Source organism: Misgurnus anguillicaudatus, chromosome 9 (assembly GCF_027580225.2).
Source record: "Misgurnus anguillicaudatus chromosome 9, ASM2758022v2, whole genome shotgun sequence".
NCBI lineage: Eukaryota > Metazoa > Chordata > Actinopteri > Cypriniformes > Cobitidae > Misgurnus > Misgurnus anguillicaudatus.
The window spans coordinates 36460142-36475000 of NC_073345.2; the positions used below are offsets into that span (position 1 = coordinate 36460142).

Consider the following 14859-nt stretch of genomic DNA (forward strand, 5'->3'; position numbering starts at 1 on the left):
GACATCACCCTCTGATGTCATCAGGAGACCACCGCAGGCATGTCGGTGTGACATCACTATGACGCAGGTCTCGGTAGAGTCGTGGGGCAGCTGCGTTTGAGCGTTCGTCCTAAGGGTTAAGACAAACAGTTTCACGCCGCCTTCAGGGACGCAAGCGCATGCATTCTCACTAATTTAAACAATCTGACCCGAAATGAGCTGCGCTGTTTTTGGCTCTGTTCTCTGTTTGTAATGGGCTCTCTGGACAGATTCATGTGTTGGGATTTGGGCCGTGCAGTCAGTCATGATATTTCTTGAGGAATGTAAGCGAGAGTCCTTAAGAGAGAAAAAGAGAGAGAGAGATGGAATTTCCCTCTTCGTTCAGCCATCATCAGCGTCACTTTCTCATACAACACTGATTATATCAACATTCACCGCTCAACACCGATGATGAGGACACACAGCTCTCTCTCTCTCTCTCTCTCTCTCTCTCTCTCTCTCTCTCTCTCTCTCTCTCTCTCTCTCTCTCTCTCTCTCTCTCTCTCTCTCTCTCTCTCTCTCTCTCTCTCTCTCTCTCTCTCTCTCTCTCTGTAAGTTTTTCACACTTGATGATTCCATCTCTTTCACAGAGACATGAACCACTCTATATAGTTATCTCTGGACCTTTTTATGGGTCATTTATATGATCTGTGTTGAACATATTAAGTGCTTTCCCACTGTACACTACCACAAAGCAGAATAACAGAAAATCATGATCTATTTTGTCTTTCAGAAAATGAGGAAAGACAAATTAATCTCCTGTAATGATGTGTGATTATCACTCAGCACATTGAGTTGTTGTGAATCAATGATGTTTTAAAGATTTGTGACTCTGGATTCAGAATTTTGGCTTCATCCAAACCAACTTTTCCGGCATTGTTGCTCTAAAGAGAAATATAACCGGTACCAGTGAGAAAGAGCGAGAGAGATTTAGGGTTTAAGCTGTACTGCTGGAAACCTCTGAAGTGTTAACATTTGGAGTGATTCCCAGTGAGTGAGAGATTTGGGTGGAGGACTAGAAAACATGTGTAGTGTCAGAAGGTCCCGCCTTCTTTGTGATGCTTACCCTACATCAGATGTGACAGAAATACTGACACGCTGCTTAAACTGTCCGTGAGATGATGAGATCACTGCGTGTTGTCTACAATAACTGTCAATAAGCATCAATTATCTTTTGTTAAAGTTCTGAGTGAAGTTTGTCAGGACTGTTGCCAAGGTGTTCTGAAGAAGGTCTCACCCACAAATGACTCGGTTCAGTTAACCGAATCAAAAGATTCTGGTCTTTTCCAGCGTTTTTTAAAAAAGTTGCCAGTCCGCGCCAGCATTATTAATGATTTTTCAAAAGATTAAATATATAAACATACAATATATCAAATAAAAAAACAGACCCTCTGCTTAAAAAAAAAAAGCTTTATCCTATCTTCATTTGTTCTCGTTTTATCACCTCTCAAATATGGGTCGGTTTCTTGATAAAAACCAAATTTTGAGCAAAAAGCTGAGATAAAAGGACTTTTGTTAGAGTTCAGATTCAAAGCGATGATCAAATTACAAACACAGAGTTTTTACTGTTTTTGTATCAGTGGATGCTTCAGTGTTGTATAAGTTGTGTAAGAGCGACACCTAGTGGAAAATAGCGGAAATATAGATTGCTGTAAAACTTCTCATTGGCAGGGAAGCGTTTTCTCTTAATTGACGAGTTAATTTGTGACTGGTAGGGAACGAGTTAAATAATTTAGATCCGTGGGAATATTTCACTGACAGTAAAGTGTCATTTATAGTCATGCGTAGGTTCTACACCGTAGGCTGTACTAGCTCTGCGTAGCTTGACGCGTACCTCGTCAAAATTGTAACACTTTTAACTCAAACTGCAACAGAAGTCTTTATCTATTTACCTCCATCACTGCTGGTCTTCAAACACAATAAGCTTCTTCTTCATTTGTGGGTTTACTGGCCAAGCGGCTTCTTCTTTAGCTGTTGCACTGCTACTGTGGGTTACACGCGTGGATACTGACTACTAGTGGTCTGCATGTGTAACTGCACAACGACACAGAAGTGTATATATGAAAACTGATGTACAACTATAATGAGCCCTTAACAGTGATGTTGTATTTACTTTTTTGTATTTGAAGTAGAAAATGAGTGTCCATGCTTGAATAATGGTTGTGTATTGTAAATAAGCGGGTTATTGTGTGTTTCAGGACTGATGTCTGTCTTTTCATGTGGTCAGGCTGTTGTAATATAATGTTAAGTGTTTTCTATAGATGTTTGAGGAGGTGTGGACTTTAGTGATGATGGACGTCATTTTTCTTCTTAAGTGCAAATATTAGAAAGCATGAGGTTATGTGTGATCCATGAACTCAAGAGCTGTCGTGTAGTTTTTTCTTATCAAACTTACAATGAAACCAGCTATGCTGTTAAAGCCGCTTTAAAACTTTGCCAGCTTATTAAGCTACTCATAATTGTAAATAGTAAAACCCATATGACTTTGTGTTCATGATTAACTGATATCATTAAGATATAACACTTTTCAATGATATACATTATCATTTTATCAAAGACTCATTGAGGGTTTTTAAATAAATGAACAATCTGAGTTTTATTTGATATGAACCTATAGCTGAACTAACAGTATGAAAGTATCATTATTTGTGAAAGAATGAAGCTAATGTATCACTTCTGTAAAATGACTTCAAGTTATTCTGCAACTCTCATCAGATGTCAGAGAAATGAAGTTTGTTAATAAAATGATTGCGATCATCTTCAGTTGATGAAAAGCGAGTCTTTCTACAGGAATGGTTTGCATTAAATGTTACAGCCCACCAGAGATCTCCACATTCAATGACTGAGGCCAAACCAAACCAAATGAACCTTGTATTCATGTTGGCAGTTTCTGCAGCCACATTCTCATCGCTGTGGTTTCTAAAGAAATGTTTAGCAAACAGATCGCAGAGCTGCAAGCTTCAGCGCTGACGTCTGGATGTGCGATGATCGGCTGTGATGTCACAGCTCAACACAGATGAGAGAACAGTCGAAACCATTTAGGCACCTTACAAACGTTGTACTTTAGGACTGTAACACAAACTGTTTTGTGGTGACCACCACAGACCGTCATCTCCACAAAAACACTTTTAATGGCATGCAGATGCATTATCAGACATTAATGCCAAAAACAAGCTTGTCTCGTGACTAAATGTGATGTTATGGATCCTTTTTCTGTGGAACCTCAACATTTATATCGGACAGAAAGTCATAAATTATGAATGATAAACTATAACAGCACATTTTAGTTGTTCAGTTTGAATGAAATCTGTCAGTTTCGCTCCATCTGTAAGACTTGTGTGTGTGTGAAGTAGTAACGCCCTTGTTTCAATCAGATTGACACCAATGAAAGCAGTGATTTACATCGAATAAATGAGCTACTGAACAAGTCATCTGATCTGACGGACAAGTATAGTATACTTTAATATAGTATACACTAACAAAAATGAAAAGTTGGATCAACTTAAATAACTTTAGTAATGAGTCATTTATGTTTTTTCACTTAAAAGTTCACTGAAGTTTTACTTTAACTTAGTTTTCATCTAAAGTTTTTCACTTTTAATCCTTACTGCATGTTGAGAAGTTTGTGTTGGGACAGATCTAAAGTCTCAGAAGATTATAAAAGAATGAAATGATGAATGATATGACCAGTTTGTTTTCAGAAGTGAAATCTAAAATCTGTAATTGTTTTCTGAAGACGCGTGCAGCTGTGAGCTGGATGTCAAAGGTTGTCGTCATGACGACAGCGCTGACACGTGCACTATTACTGCACTCATTCCAGTGTTTTCTGCTTGTTGCCAAGTCTTACACAATCATGCTGTACAATTACTGATACAAACCTGCCGTCAATATCAAACACACATAAACACGTTGAAGACTCCTTACGGTTACTCATTACTGATTCAAATCTCTACAGTTTTGCCTGATGGATTTTTGTGAGATGAGAGATTTTACCAGGAGAACATAACCCATTAGAGATCAAGTGACGTGTGATTGCATGTCAGTCAAAAGAAGTAGATAGAAATAAGTATAAGGAGTCAGATTTGTGTCCGTATAAAATCATGATGTCAAGTAAAAGAGAAACGTTATGAGAGCTGTATGGTGATTTAAGTGTGTACAGATGTTGTCAGTATGTTTGTGTTTGTTTTAATGGCGTAGCTACATGACTCCATATGATAAAAATACAAAGAATATGAGAAGAACTCGAGCAGAAACAAACATCTCTTTACTCGTGTAAACATGAAAACTAATGCAGATGAAGAGTGAGAGAAACGAGCATTAGTGTGAAATAAGAGAAAGTGTAACACCCATCTGATTAATGACAACCATCACAGCTGACAACTTAACTTTCCATTATGAGCAAGTGTGCGTGTGTGTCATGTTAGAGTAAAGACCGGGACCACCTGATCTCGTGAGGACAGACTGTCAGAAGATGAGCAAACACTTCAGATCAGACACATGTTATACATTATATCACATACAGTATACACTCACCTAAAGGATTACTAGAAACACCATATACTAATACTAAAGTGTGCCAAAAAAACATCCCCCACACCATTACACCACCACCACGAGCCTGCACAGTGGTAACAAGACATGATGTTCTCATTCTGTTTACGCCAAATTCTGACTCTACCATCTGAAATCGAGACTCATCAGACCAGGCAACATTTTTCCTGTCTTCAATTGTCCAATTTTGTTGAGCTTTGTAGTGGAGATGAGTGGTACCCGGTGGGGTCTTCTAGTGTTGTAGCCCATCTGCCTCAAGGTTGTGCGTGTTGTGGCTTCACAAATGCTTTGCTGCATACCTCAGTTGTAACAAGTGGTTATTTCAGTCAAAGTTGCTCTTCTTTCAGCTTAAATCAGTCGGCCCATTATCCTCTGACCTCTAACATCAACAAGGCATTTTCGCCCACAGGACTGCTGCATACTGAATGTTTTTCCCTTTTTACACCATTCTTTGTAAACCCTAGAAATGGTTGTGCATGAAAATCCCAGTAACTGTGAAATACTCAGACTGGCCCATCTTGCACCAACAACCATGCTCAAAATTGCTTAAATCACCTTTCTTTCCCATTCTGAGATTCAGTTTGGAGTTCAGTAGATTGTCTTGACCAGTACCACACCCCTAAATGCATTGAAGCAACTGCCATGTGATTGGTTGATTAGATAATTGCATTAATGAGAAATTGAATAGGTGTTCCTAATAATCCTTTAGGTGAGTGTATGTCCTGTTGAGATGCTTTTATGACAGGAGATTTGTGGTGGTTTTCTAAAGGCGCTGCTTTAATATCTTTCTATTATTAATGTTTTTATTGTATAAATCTAGTAAGGCATATTGTATAGGCAGCAGGTTATTATCAGACTTGTATCACACTGTCTGAGCTTTTTACACGATAACAACCTGTTGCCTATACATTATCCCGCTTATTACACGGTTATTTACCTCATAAGTAAAGTAAGGAACATTAAATATTCTTTTGAAATATTTTATTTGCTCATTTGTAATGAATACAGACCTTCTGTGAGGACAGCCCATTTACTTTTGGTTTTAAGAGAAGAATATTTAAGAATAATATCATAATATTTGGTTTAATCATTTGTAAATGTAATGTCATGTATGTTAGTAAAATACATATTTATATTTAATTTTGTGTAATATAAACTGTACCTGTCAAAATAATTTTCATCCAGGTTACCGTGTGTTATTAGTTTTGAGCGCTAGTTATCTAAAAAGAACGACTCTTGGAATGGCCAATCAGAATCAAGCACACTAGAGAGCCGTGTAATTAACCAAAGCACTGTAATGTAATGTGAACTAGCATCTAACATCAGACGAAGAAATGACATACAGACATTCAGTCCTTTATAAAGATAACAGAATTATTTCTGTTTATGTTGATTTATTTACTTTAGTACATATCTTTAGCTTTTTTCTTGTGTATTATTATCATTTGACATTGACTCTGTGCTTTATGAATATATGGAGGCGCTCACATCCCATAATCATGAAGTTTAACTTTGTCTTTCAGGTGCCCATCACAGTTTAAAGGGAATCTTCAAAATGTACTTTATAATTTGTCATTTGTGGACAGTAAAAATCTTTGTAAATGTTAATGTGATTTGACAGAAGTAGTGCGGTTTGTTCCTATTACAGAATAAATGTTTGTTGAATGTGAATCATGTGAGTTTTTGTCGTTACACTACAGGACACCAAACAGAAGTTTATGGTTTATATCTTACAGTGTGTTTTCAATTAAACACTCATACAAATACACACAACTTCATTTGTTTATGCTAGGAAATATAATCCTGTGACATGAAGTGAATTGTCTGTAAAATACAGGAAAATGTGTTTGCAGTTATAAATTACAGGATGAGATTACAGGATGTAGAAGTAAAAGTCTGTTATAAATGTTGAGCAGGACATGAAGACATCACTTGCAGATTAATAATAACTCATCTTCTGTTCGGGATCCTCAATCCCTGTGGATGATATGAGATCATGCTGTGGTTTCTAATGCACATGAATTAAAAACGAGGAGAGTGAATTGATTGTAATAAAGTAAAGTGCTTAAACTTTTTTCCTTGGTTTGATTTCATATGACAGTAAAGTGCACTATTATTAATATGATCCTGTGATTTATTTTGTGTATTCTCTTCTCATGTATGTTTTTCTCTCTTCCGTTGGCTCTGTTCTTGGAGCAGAATTCCCTCTGTGATGTTTTTCTACACGTCCATCTGCTGACTGAGAAGATCCGCTTCCACCTGAGCCGAGCATCTGCTTCACACTGATCCTGATCCTCTCGCAGTTTACAGGATGAGAAAAACATTCAGGGTGAGATTTCTAAACTAGTTTTGATCGACTCCAGAACCTCTTGAGCTGCATATGTACTCATTATTTTCTTGTATTTAATGTCCACAACGGTTTGAAACAGCAGGCTGTCAGTATTTTAATGCCAATATCACACACATACTTCACTGAGAATCCCAGACTGCATCCCTGTGAGAAATAAATACAGTAAAGTCTCTGGCCAGCATTAGATTGGTTGCTTTTGTTTTAGTGGATCATATATATATATATACACACTCACCTAAAGGATTATTAGGAACACCATACTAATACTGTGTTTGATCCACATTTGCCTTCAGAACTGCCTTAATTCTACGTGGCATTGATTCAACAAGGTGCTGAAAGCATTCTTTAGAAATGTTGGCCCATATTGATAGGATAGCATCTTGCAGTTGATGGAGATTTGTGGGATGCACATCCAGGGCACGAAGCTCCCGTTCCACCACATCCCAAAGATGCTCTATTGGGTTGAGATCTGGTGACTGTGGGGGCCATTTTAGTACAGTGAACTCATTGTCATGTTCAAGAAACCAATTTGAAATGATTCGAGCTTTGTGACATGGTGCATTATCCTGCTGGAAGTAGCCATCAGAGGATGAGTACATGGTGGTCATAAAGGGATGGACATGGTCAGAAACAATGCTCAGGTAGGCTGTGGCATTTAAACGATGCCCAATTGGCACTAAGGGGCCTAAAGTGTGCCAAGAAAACATCCCCCACACCATTGCATTAATGAGAAATTGAACAGGTGTTCCTAATAATCCTTTAGGTGAGTGTATATATAATTATTTCTCTTTATTAGAACACGATCACAGATGCAGTATTATCATCTCTAAAGTATTTAATGTGATCTTATACTTGAACAACAGCATGATCTCTTAAACCTAAATCAAATCAAAGAGACATCAACACTAAATACTGACACAGACACTTTATTCTGAAGGTTTTTTTCTATTTTGTATTACACTGCAAGGCACACAACACACTGATTTGTGCTGGTTTACATTAGTTTGTGCTGGTTTACACTGATTTGTGCTGGTTAACATTGGTTTGTGCTGGTTTGTCAGACCTCATATGAATCAAGAGTAAAAAAAAATTCAGCTGTATAATATTTTAGTGCAACTTTGATCTGCAAGTTTTTACATTGAGCAGATGAACATGTGAGGTGACATTTTATCAGGAGAAAACGCCCTGATATAAAACATGATCTCCATTTGCAGCTGAGCTCACATATCTGGAAGATCCTGAAAACAGCTCAGCCGGGACTCTTCAGTTCACTTACGAAATAATGAGAATGAGAGAGAGAGAGACTGAGAAGAAGAGAGAGAGACTGAGAAAGAGTATTAAATTCTCCTTTATTTATACCATATAGGCAAGACCATAAACTTTGTTACACTTCTACATTCCTACATTTCACAAATCACAATTGAAACATTTAACCATCCACAAAAAAATAGTCAAAAGCTGATCACTAAATCATAATTTTCATCAACTGTGCAAAGTACTGAGAAAGAGAGAGAGAGAGAGACTGAGAAAGAGAGAGAGAGACTAAGAGAGAGAGAGGGGGGGGTTCAATAACTGTGATAATCAGATAAATGTTTCTGATATTCATCTTTGCTTGATCAGTTTAGATACAATTTCAAATTTAAACAGATTTTCTGAAGATTTTTGTATTCAGGTTATATTTTTGGGCATTTTAGTTTTTTTATTTAGGCAGGAGAGTAGTCAGGATAGTGTTGGGTGGAGATAGATGGTTAAAGGACCTCAGAGATGGGAATCTGACTCCAGGTCACCGTGAGCACACTGGTGCTATATATCAGGCAGTAAACACAGAGTTATTGGGGCTGACAGTTTTTTTGTACTGTGTCTTGATTGTTTATGCAGAACATTATGAAGAGATAAAAGCAGAAATCTTGTATTTTTATTATTTGAATTGATTATTTATTGATTTGATTTATTGTTTTTTAGCATCATTACAGTTACACAAGGGTGTTTGTCATTAGGGGGTCACTGAATTATTTTGCTGTTAGAATAAAATGTAAATACAAGTTTACCTTAATTTGAATTGGAAAATTAAAAATAAGAAATAAGTTCTTTTACAATCCGTAATCAGTAAAAAAGTCTACACATATAGGGAATAGTTGATCTCCTGAAGTGATCAGCGTCTGGGGTTGTGAGATCCTGATGAAATGTTTGGTATAAATAAACTATAAAACAGTCGAGATCCTCCTCCTGATCTACAGCTGCTTTTATCTGTTTGTGATGTCACTTCCTGTAGGTGGAGTTTACTCATGTAAACACTGTATTTATCTCTCTCATTCATGTATCTGAACAGAGAAGAAGGAGTTTGATGTAATAATGATTATAACTGAACGCAACCTACTGTCATAAAACAAAAAACATCCTCACTGATGTTCTGAACTTTAATCCTGAACACTATCAGCATTTATTTAAACATTTGTTAAAACACACAAACATTTCACCGAAACAAACATTTGTCTGATAGTGTGGCACGTGGCAAGAGTTGATCAAGTGAAAAGCTGTGTTGGATGCAGTCTTATTGTTTTCACATCACACTGCTGTTGATTTTTCAGGTCTCTGGACATTTATACATCTGGATTTCAATGTTGCAATCTGAGTTATGAGCAAGAATCCACAAACTGTTGCATCATCATCATCGTCATCATTGTCAGCAATCACACAAGGTGAGCTGCTTTCATCTACCCAAGTGCGTGTGTGTGTGCGTGCGCGCATGTGTGTGTGCGTGCACGCGCGTGTGTGTGTGTGTGTGCGTGTGTGTGTGTCTTCACATCCGAGGTGTGTTTTTTGGCAGGATTAAGAAACATTAAACAGTGTTTGAAAAGCGACTATCATCTGATAGATGAGTAATGAGTTTAATACAGACCTGAAGAGATCTGTGACAGCAGCCGGATGTGAAGTGCTTTCACTGAACTGAACTGATGTTTTATCATCTGCTGTAGATGTCAAATATAAATCAACACAATGATATAGACTTTTATGAAGGATCACATTTATATGTAAATCTGATTGGCTTTACTGATGTAAATTTAATTTAATGATGATCAAGTCATCATTTTCAGTAAATCACTTTTAATAATTGATGGCTGTTATTAAAGAAGACATTAAACAGAAATGAATTTGTTATTGTGATTTGACATCACTCATACATGCGCTGTATCAGAGCTTTTCATTATCATGAGTCGAGCACAAATGTCATTATCTGTGATAAAACAAACCCAGTACGAGTGGATGTGTTTAATAACAGCTTTACATAAAAACATCCAGAAGGTTTAAATCCCTATAAATGTTTCAGAAATATAAAAATCAGTTTGTGTTAGAGAAGAAGAGAATATGAGAAACACATTGTTGTCACATGACTTCATTACATCACTTGTTTTAAATCAGTGAATGTTTTAAGTTATTTTGTATGAAGTGCCACAGGGATGATGTATTTTTGTTGGCCAACCCAGAAGTTAGCGGGACACTGGGTTCCTTTGACGTAAAGCCCATTCATTTTTCCCATAGGGTTTTTAATTATCGCAAAAAATAAGTTCTGTGTTCAACAAAGGTTTATGACACTTATATGTGTTTTGTCCAACAAAATAACCTTTACATATAAACACAACATTAAATGTGTTAACTAGAAATAAAAGCTAACCTTACTACACCAGCTGTCTCTTAACATCAACATCATCACCACCAAGTCTCTGACAGCTCTTTTAAACGTTATTAAACACATTTATAAACATCTTACCTGATAATGAAATACTCTGTGGATGAATCTTTGCTGGGATGATGGAACCAGAAGTGCTCAAATGCTAACTGGGTTTGGCCTACAAAAATACATCATCCCTGCAGCACGCGATCTCTGTGTGAAGATATGAAGAGTTTAGATGTAAAACTCTCCAAGTGATTTCTTGTAAATGAGTGCTTCAGTCATTTCACTTTAATAACAATGAAACGATTATTCACTGAAATGCCTTATTTCACAAATGTCACTTTAGGCATTTCACTGGTATTTTACTGTTTTGATCGTATTTCACTGCAAAACCCTCTAAGTGCGGGCCCAAAAATTTGACCACTATCCCAATATATTCACTAAACCTCCTTTAACCTGGTAAATTTCACCCAAAAATTCTCATCCTCATGTTGGTCTAAGCCGGTATGAGTTGATTTTTCTGATGAACACAGGAGATGGTGTTTTGTTGAATGATGGTAGGCACACCGCTGATTGACTTCCATAGTGGAAGGGGCAGGTATAGTGGGGGTGTTGTGATGAATGATGAAGAAGATATTTTGAGGCATGATGGGAGGCACACGGCTGATGGTGACCATTGACTTCCATAGTAGGAAAACAAATACGATGGAGTTCGGTGGGTACGTCAGCTGTGCTTAGCATCATTTATCTTCTTCATCATTTATCACAATACCTCCATAATATTTGTTTTTTTACTATGGAAGTCGATGGTTACCATCAGCTGTGTGTTTACCATCATTTATCAAAATATCATCTTTTGTGTTCCTCAAAAAAACAACTCATACAGGTTTAGATCAACATGAGGGCGAGTAAAGACAGAAAATTTAATGATAAAATAATTACAGAAATCTTGATGTGTGTAGAAGACAGCTGTGTGTTTTGAACTTCTGTAAACTCTTACAATGATGATGATTAAAAATAATAACAACACACATCTAATTAGGGCTGTACAAAATATCGATACAGCTAACTGTCACGATAATTTCCCCACGATAGTGTGCCGGTATTTCACTCTCTACTATCAATCTTTTTTTATCAAATCCCTCTGTGTGCATTATACGAGCTCCTCCGCCGCCGCTGCTGTAGTTTCCACTGTGCAGTTGTCTGTCATATACTGCCATTCAGCCAATGTCTCAGCAGTTGGCGGGAGTGAGAAAATGGCAGAAATTTTAAAAACGCCTGCAGCTTTTAAAGCCGACGTGTGGACGCACTTTGGCTTTAAAAAAAGTATTACAAAATTCAGGTCTATTTCTTTTTACATTTTTGATGAAAAAGTATTGCAATGTATTGTAGCGTATCGTGATACATTGTATCATGCGCCATGTATTATATAGTGAGGCCCTTGCCAATACCCAGCACTACATCTAATAGAAGAAAATATAATGAATGTATATTTATGAGAAACTATTGAAGAGACTGTCAGAAGGGTTTAGTGATGTGTTTGACTTCTTCAGATGGAGCATTTGAAGTCAGCAGCACTATGGTTTGGGTTTGATTTGACAGTATTAGGCTATGTTTACATTAATGCGTTTATCCTTTAAAACGCATTACTTTACGCCTTTCATTTACACTACATCACCATTTTCGACCCTCATAAACAGATTCGTTCGTAAACGCTGAAGACCCTGTTTTAGTTTGACAACTCAGACATTGCTCTGAGTGTAAATGAACGTAGATGGAGTCTTCTGTAAACGAACAGCTGATGTTAACATGACAGCGCATCATTTTCAAAGTAAAAATTATTTTTATTCAGGTAATTTGCAAAGGAGGTTTTGCCAAAAATAGTAAACATCTACCAACCAGCTATTATAAACGCTATTTCGGATTGTTTTAACGTGTATCCTTATAGATAATGTCTGTTTTATATTTATGTTTGAGTAATGTTGGGTTTGAATATTGTTGTAATGTTGTTTATGTTTTGTTTAAATGTAGTAAGCTTATTACGAAAGATAGACTGTAATTTTAAACGGCATATAGGGCGTTGTAAAGGCCAATATGAAGAGAGAATTGTAATGGGTCAGACATTATTTTCCAGTTTAATTTAAGTTTTGTTTGATACTTTAAAATGAATTTCATTTCATATAATTTGTTTCTTAATTTTAATGGATGTTTTGTTGATAAGTTTTGTGAATATAAATTAATAAAAACAATAAAATCAACGTCATATTAATATTTAATGCTCGTTTAGCCGATCGCGCTGTTTGCTGTTTCTGTGGTGCTAGCGGAGGACGTGCACGAACCTCACACACTTTTAAAAATTAACGTCATATTAATTTGTATTAATTAATTGCACACTAAACAGCGACAGGTAAGGGAATATAAGTTATTTGGTGTTTACCTCTTATTATGTTTGATTGAAGTTTGCATTTGCTGAAATGTATTTTTGCTTCAAGTTTGCTACTGTTAGTACTGTTCACTTGAATGCTTCCTTTTTAAATCATAAAGACCTTTCTGTTTGGTTTATAACATTAACATTAACAACATTAACCTATTAATCATAGTAATATGTTGTAGGGGGGAGCTGAAGACTTTCCCAAACACATTTTTATAGGTTCAAAAATAGTGTCTGTAGTAGTTGCCGGCAAAGGATCCAGGTATGAATTTTTGTCAATATCACACACCCCTATAGGCTGCATAAATGTGCAAAGGTAAGCGATTATTAGAGTAATAAGTTATTTTCCACTTTTATGCGCATGCCCAGTTACGTGATTGGTCATGTTTCATGCGTTTATGGTGGTGTATAGTGTGGATGAAGATTCTTTTTAAAATGCCAGTATGAACGAGGACTGTTTTCATTTTAAAATGCCGTTTTAAAACGCAAATGCTCTAATGTAAACAGGGCCTTAATAAGTTTAATGAAGGCAGTAGAGACTCACACATCAAACTCACTCTTAAAATCTCTCACAACTCTTTCATTAGGTTTGTAGTTTGTGTTTGTCTAAGAGAAACATTCACCTGTGTGTGTTTATAATAAACTATATGACTACAGACACATCACAGACTTATAGACTGCTGGTGGGTTTAACCCAGACCAATACCCTTCTCTTTATTTATGTGTGAGAGAGCTGATCTGATCTGGAGTCAGATATTGTGTCTGATCAGATGATGAGGAGATTTCTGATCTCTGTCTGTAGTCATCATCTCATGTTGAGTCTCAGTGGATTCCTGTCTTCTGTAGCAACAGGTTTAAAACAACACGAAGACAGTTCATTGGTTAATATGATTTTCCCCACACACAGCCATGATAGAAATGAAGATTATTACATACACTTCTTTATTTCTTTCTCTTTTATCAGACTCACACACACACAACAACATGTGGAAAAACAAATGGGAATACGAGAAGGAAAAAACTCTGAGGGAGGGTGGACAATAAAAAACAAATTAGCCGCTCACATTAATGCAGAGAATATGGTCTAGACGAGTCACATTAACTGTCAGCATTTATTTTATGTGAAGTGGCTGACGGAGACGTAATAACTTTCACAGTTTTACATGTTTACACATTCAAAAGGGGAAAGTACAGAGACATTGAAAAGAGATGTTGATCTACTGATGTGATATTGAGCTGAAGTATTAAGCATTAATTGTTCTTCTCTGAACTCTACAGAATTCAACATGCAGGGATTCAATGGTTTGTTTGTCTCAATTGTAATAATTAGTCAGACACCATGCAAACCTCACAGTAAAACGATGACCATAATAACACGTCTGGATATTTTAAACCAAACTGTGACAGGAATATTTGGGTTAATTTGCCTTTGATAGCACAGAACGTTTACTGCCAGATCCAAACCTAATGATGTATTTTTTAGTCTGAGATAGACATACCATTTTGTTACCATAGTGTTACTGTATAGTTATCCTAGCGTTACTATATAGTTATCATAGTGTTACTTAATTGTTACCGTAGTTTTGTTTAGTGTTACCATATTGTTACTGTAGTGTTACTGTATAGTTATGATTCTGTTACAGTATTGTTACCGTAGTGTTACCATATTGTTACCATGGTGTTACTGTATAGTTATGATTGTGTTACAATAGTTGTTACCGTATTGTTACCGTAGTGTTACTATATAGTTATAATTTGTGTTACAGTATTCTTACTGTAGTGTTACTGTAGTGTTACCGTAGTGTTACTGTATAGTTAGCATAGTGTTACTGTAGT

At 36.5% G+C, this 14859-nt stretch overlaps 1 protein-coding gene across 3 annotated transcripts in view; it reads left to right on the forward strand.

The window, feature by feature from the left end:
* LOC129423675 (vimentin) overlaps positions 1 to 14859 on the forward strand; it is a 53523-nt gene that overhangs the window by 25593 nt on the left and 13071 nt on the right. For all 3 annotated transcript variants that reach the window (XM_055180036.2, XM_055180035.2, XM_055180037.2), the window contains 2 exons: positions 6769 to 6898; positions 9508 to 9618. The gene's annotated coding sequence lies outside the window, so the exon portion shown is untranslated. The remainder of the gene's footprint in view (positions 1 to 6768; positions 6899 to 9507; positions 9619 to 14859) is intronic.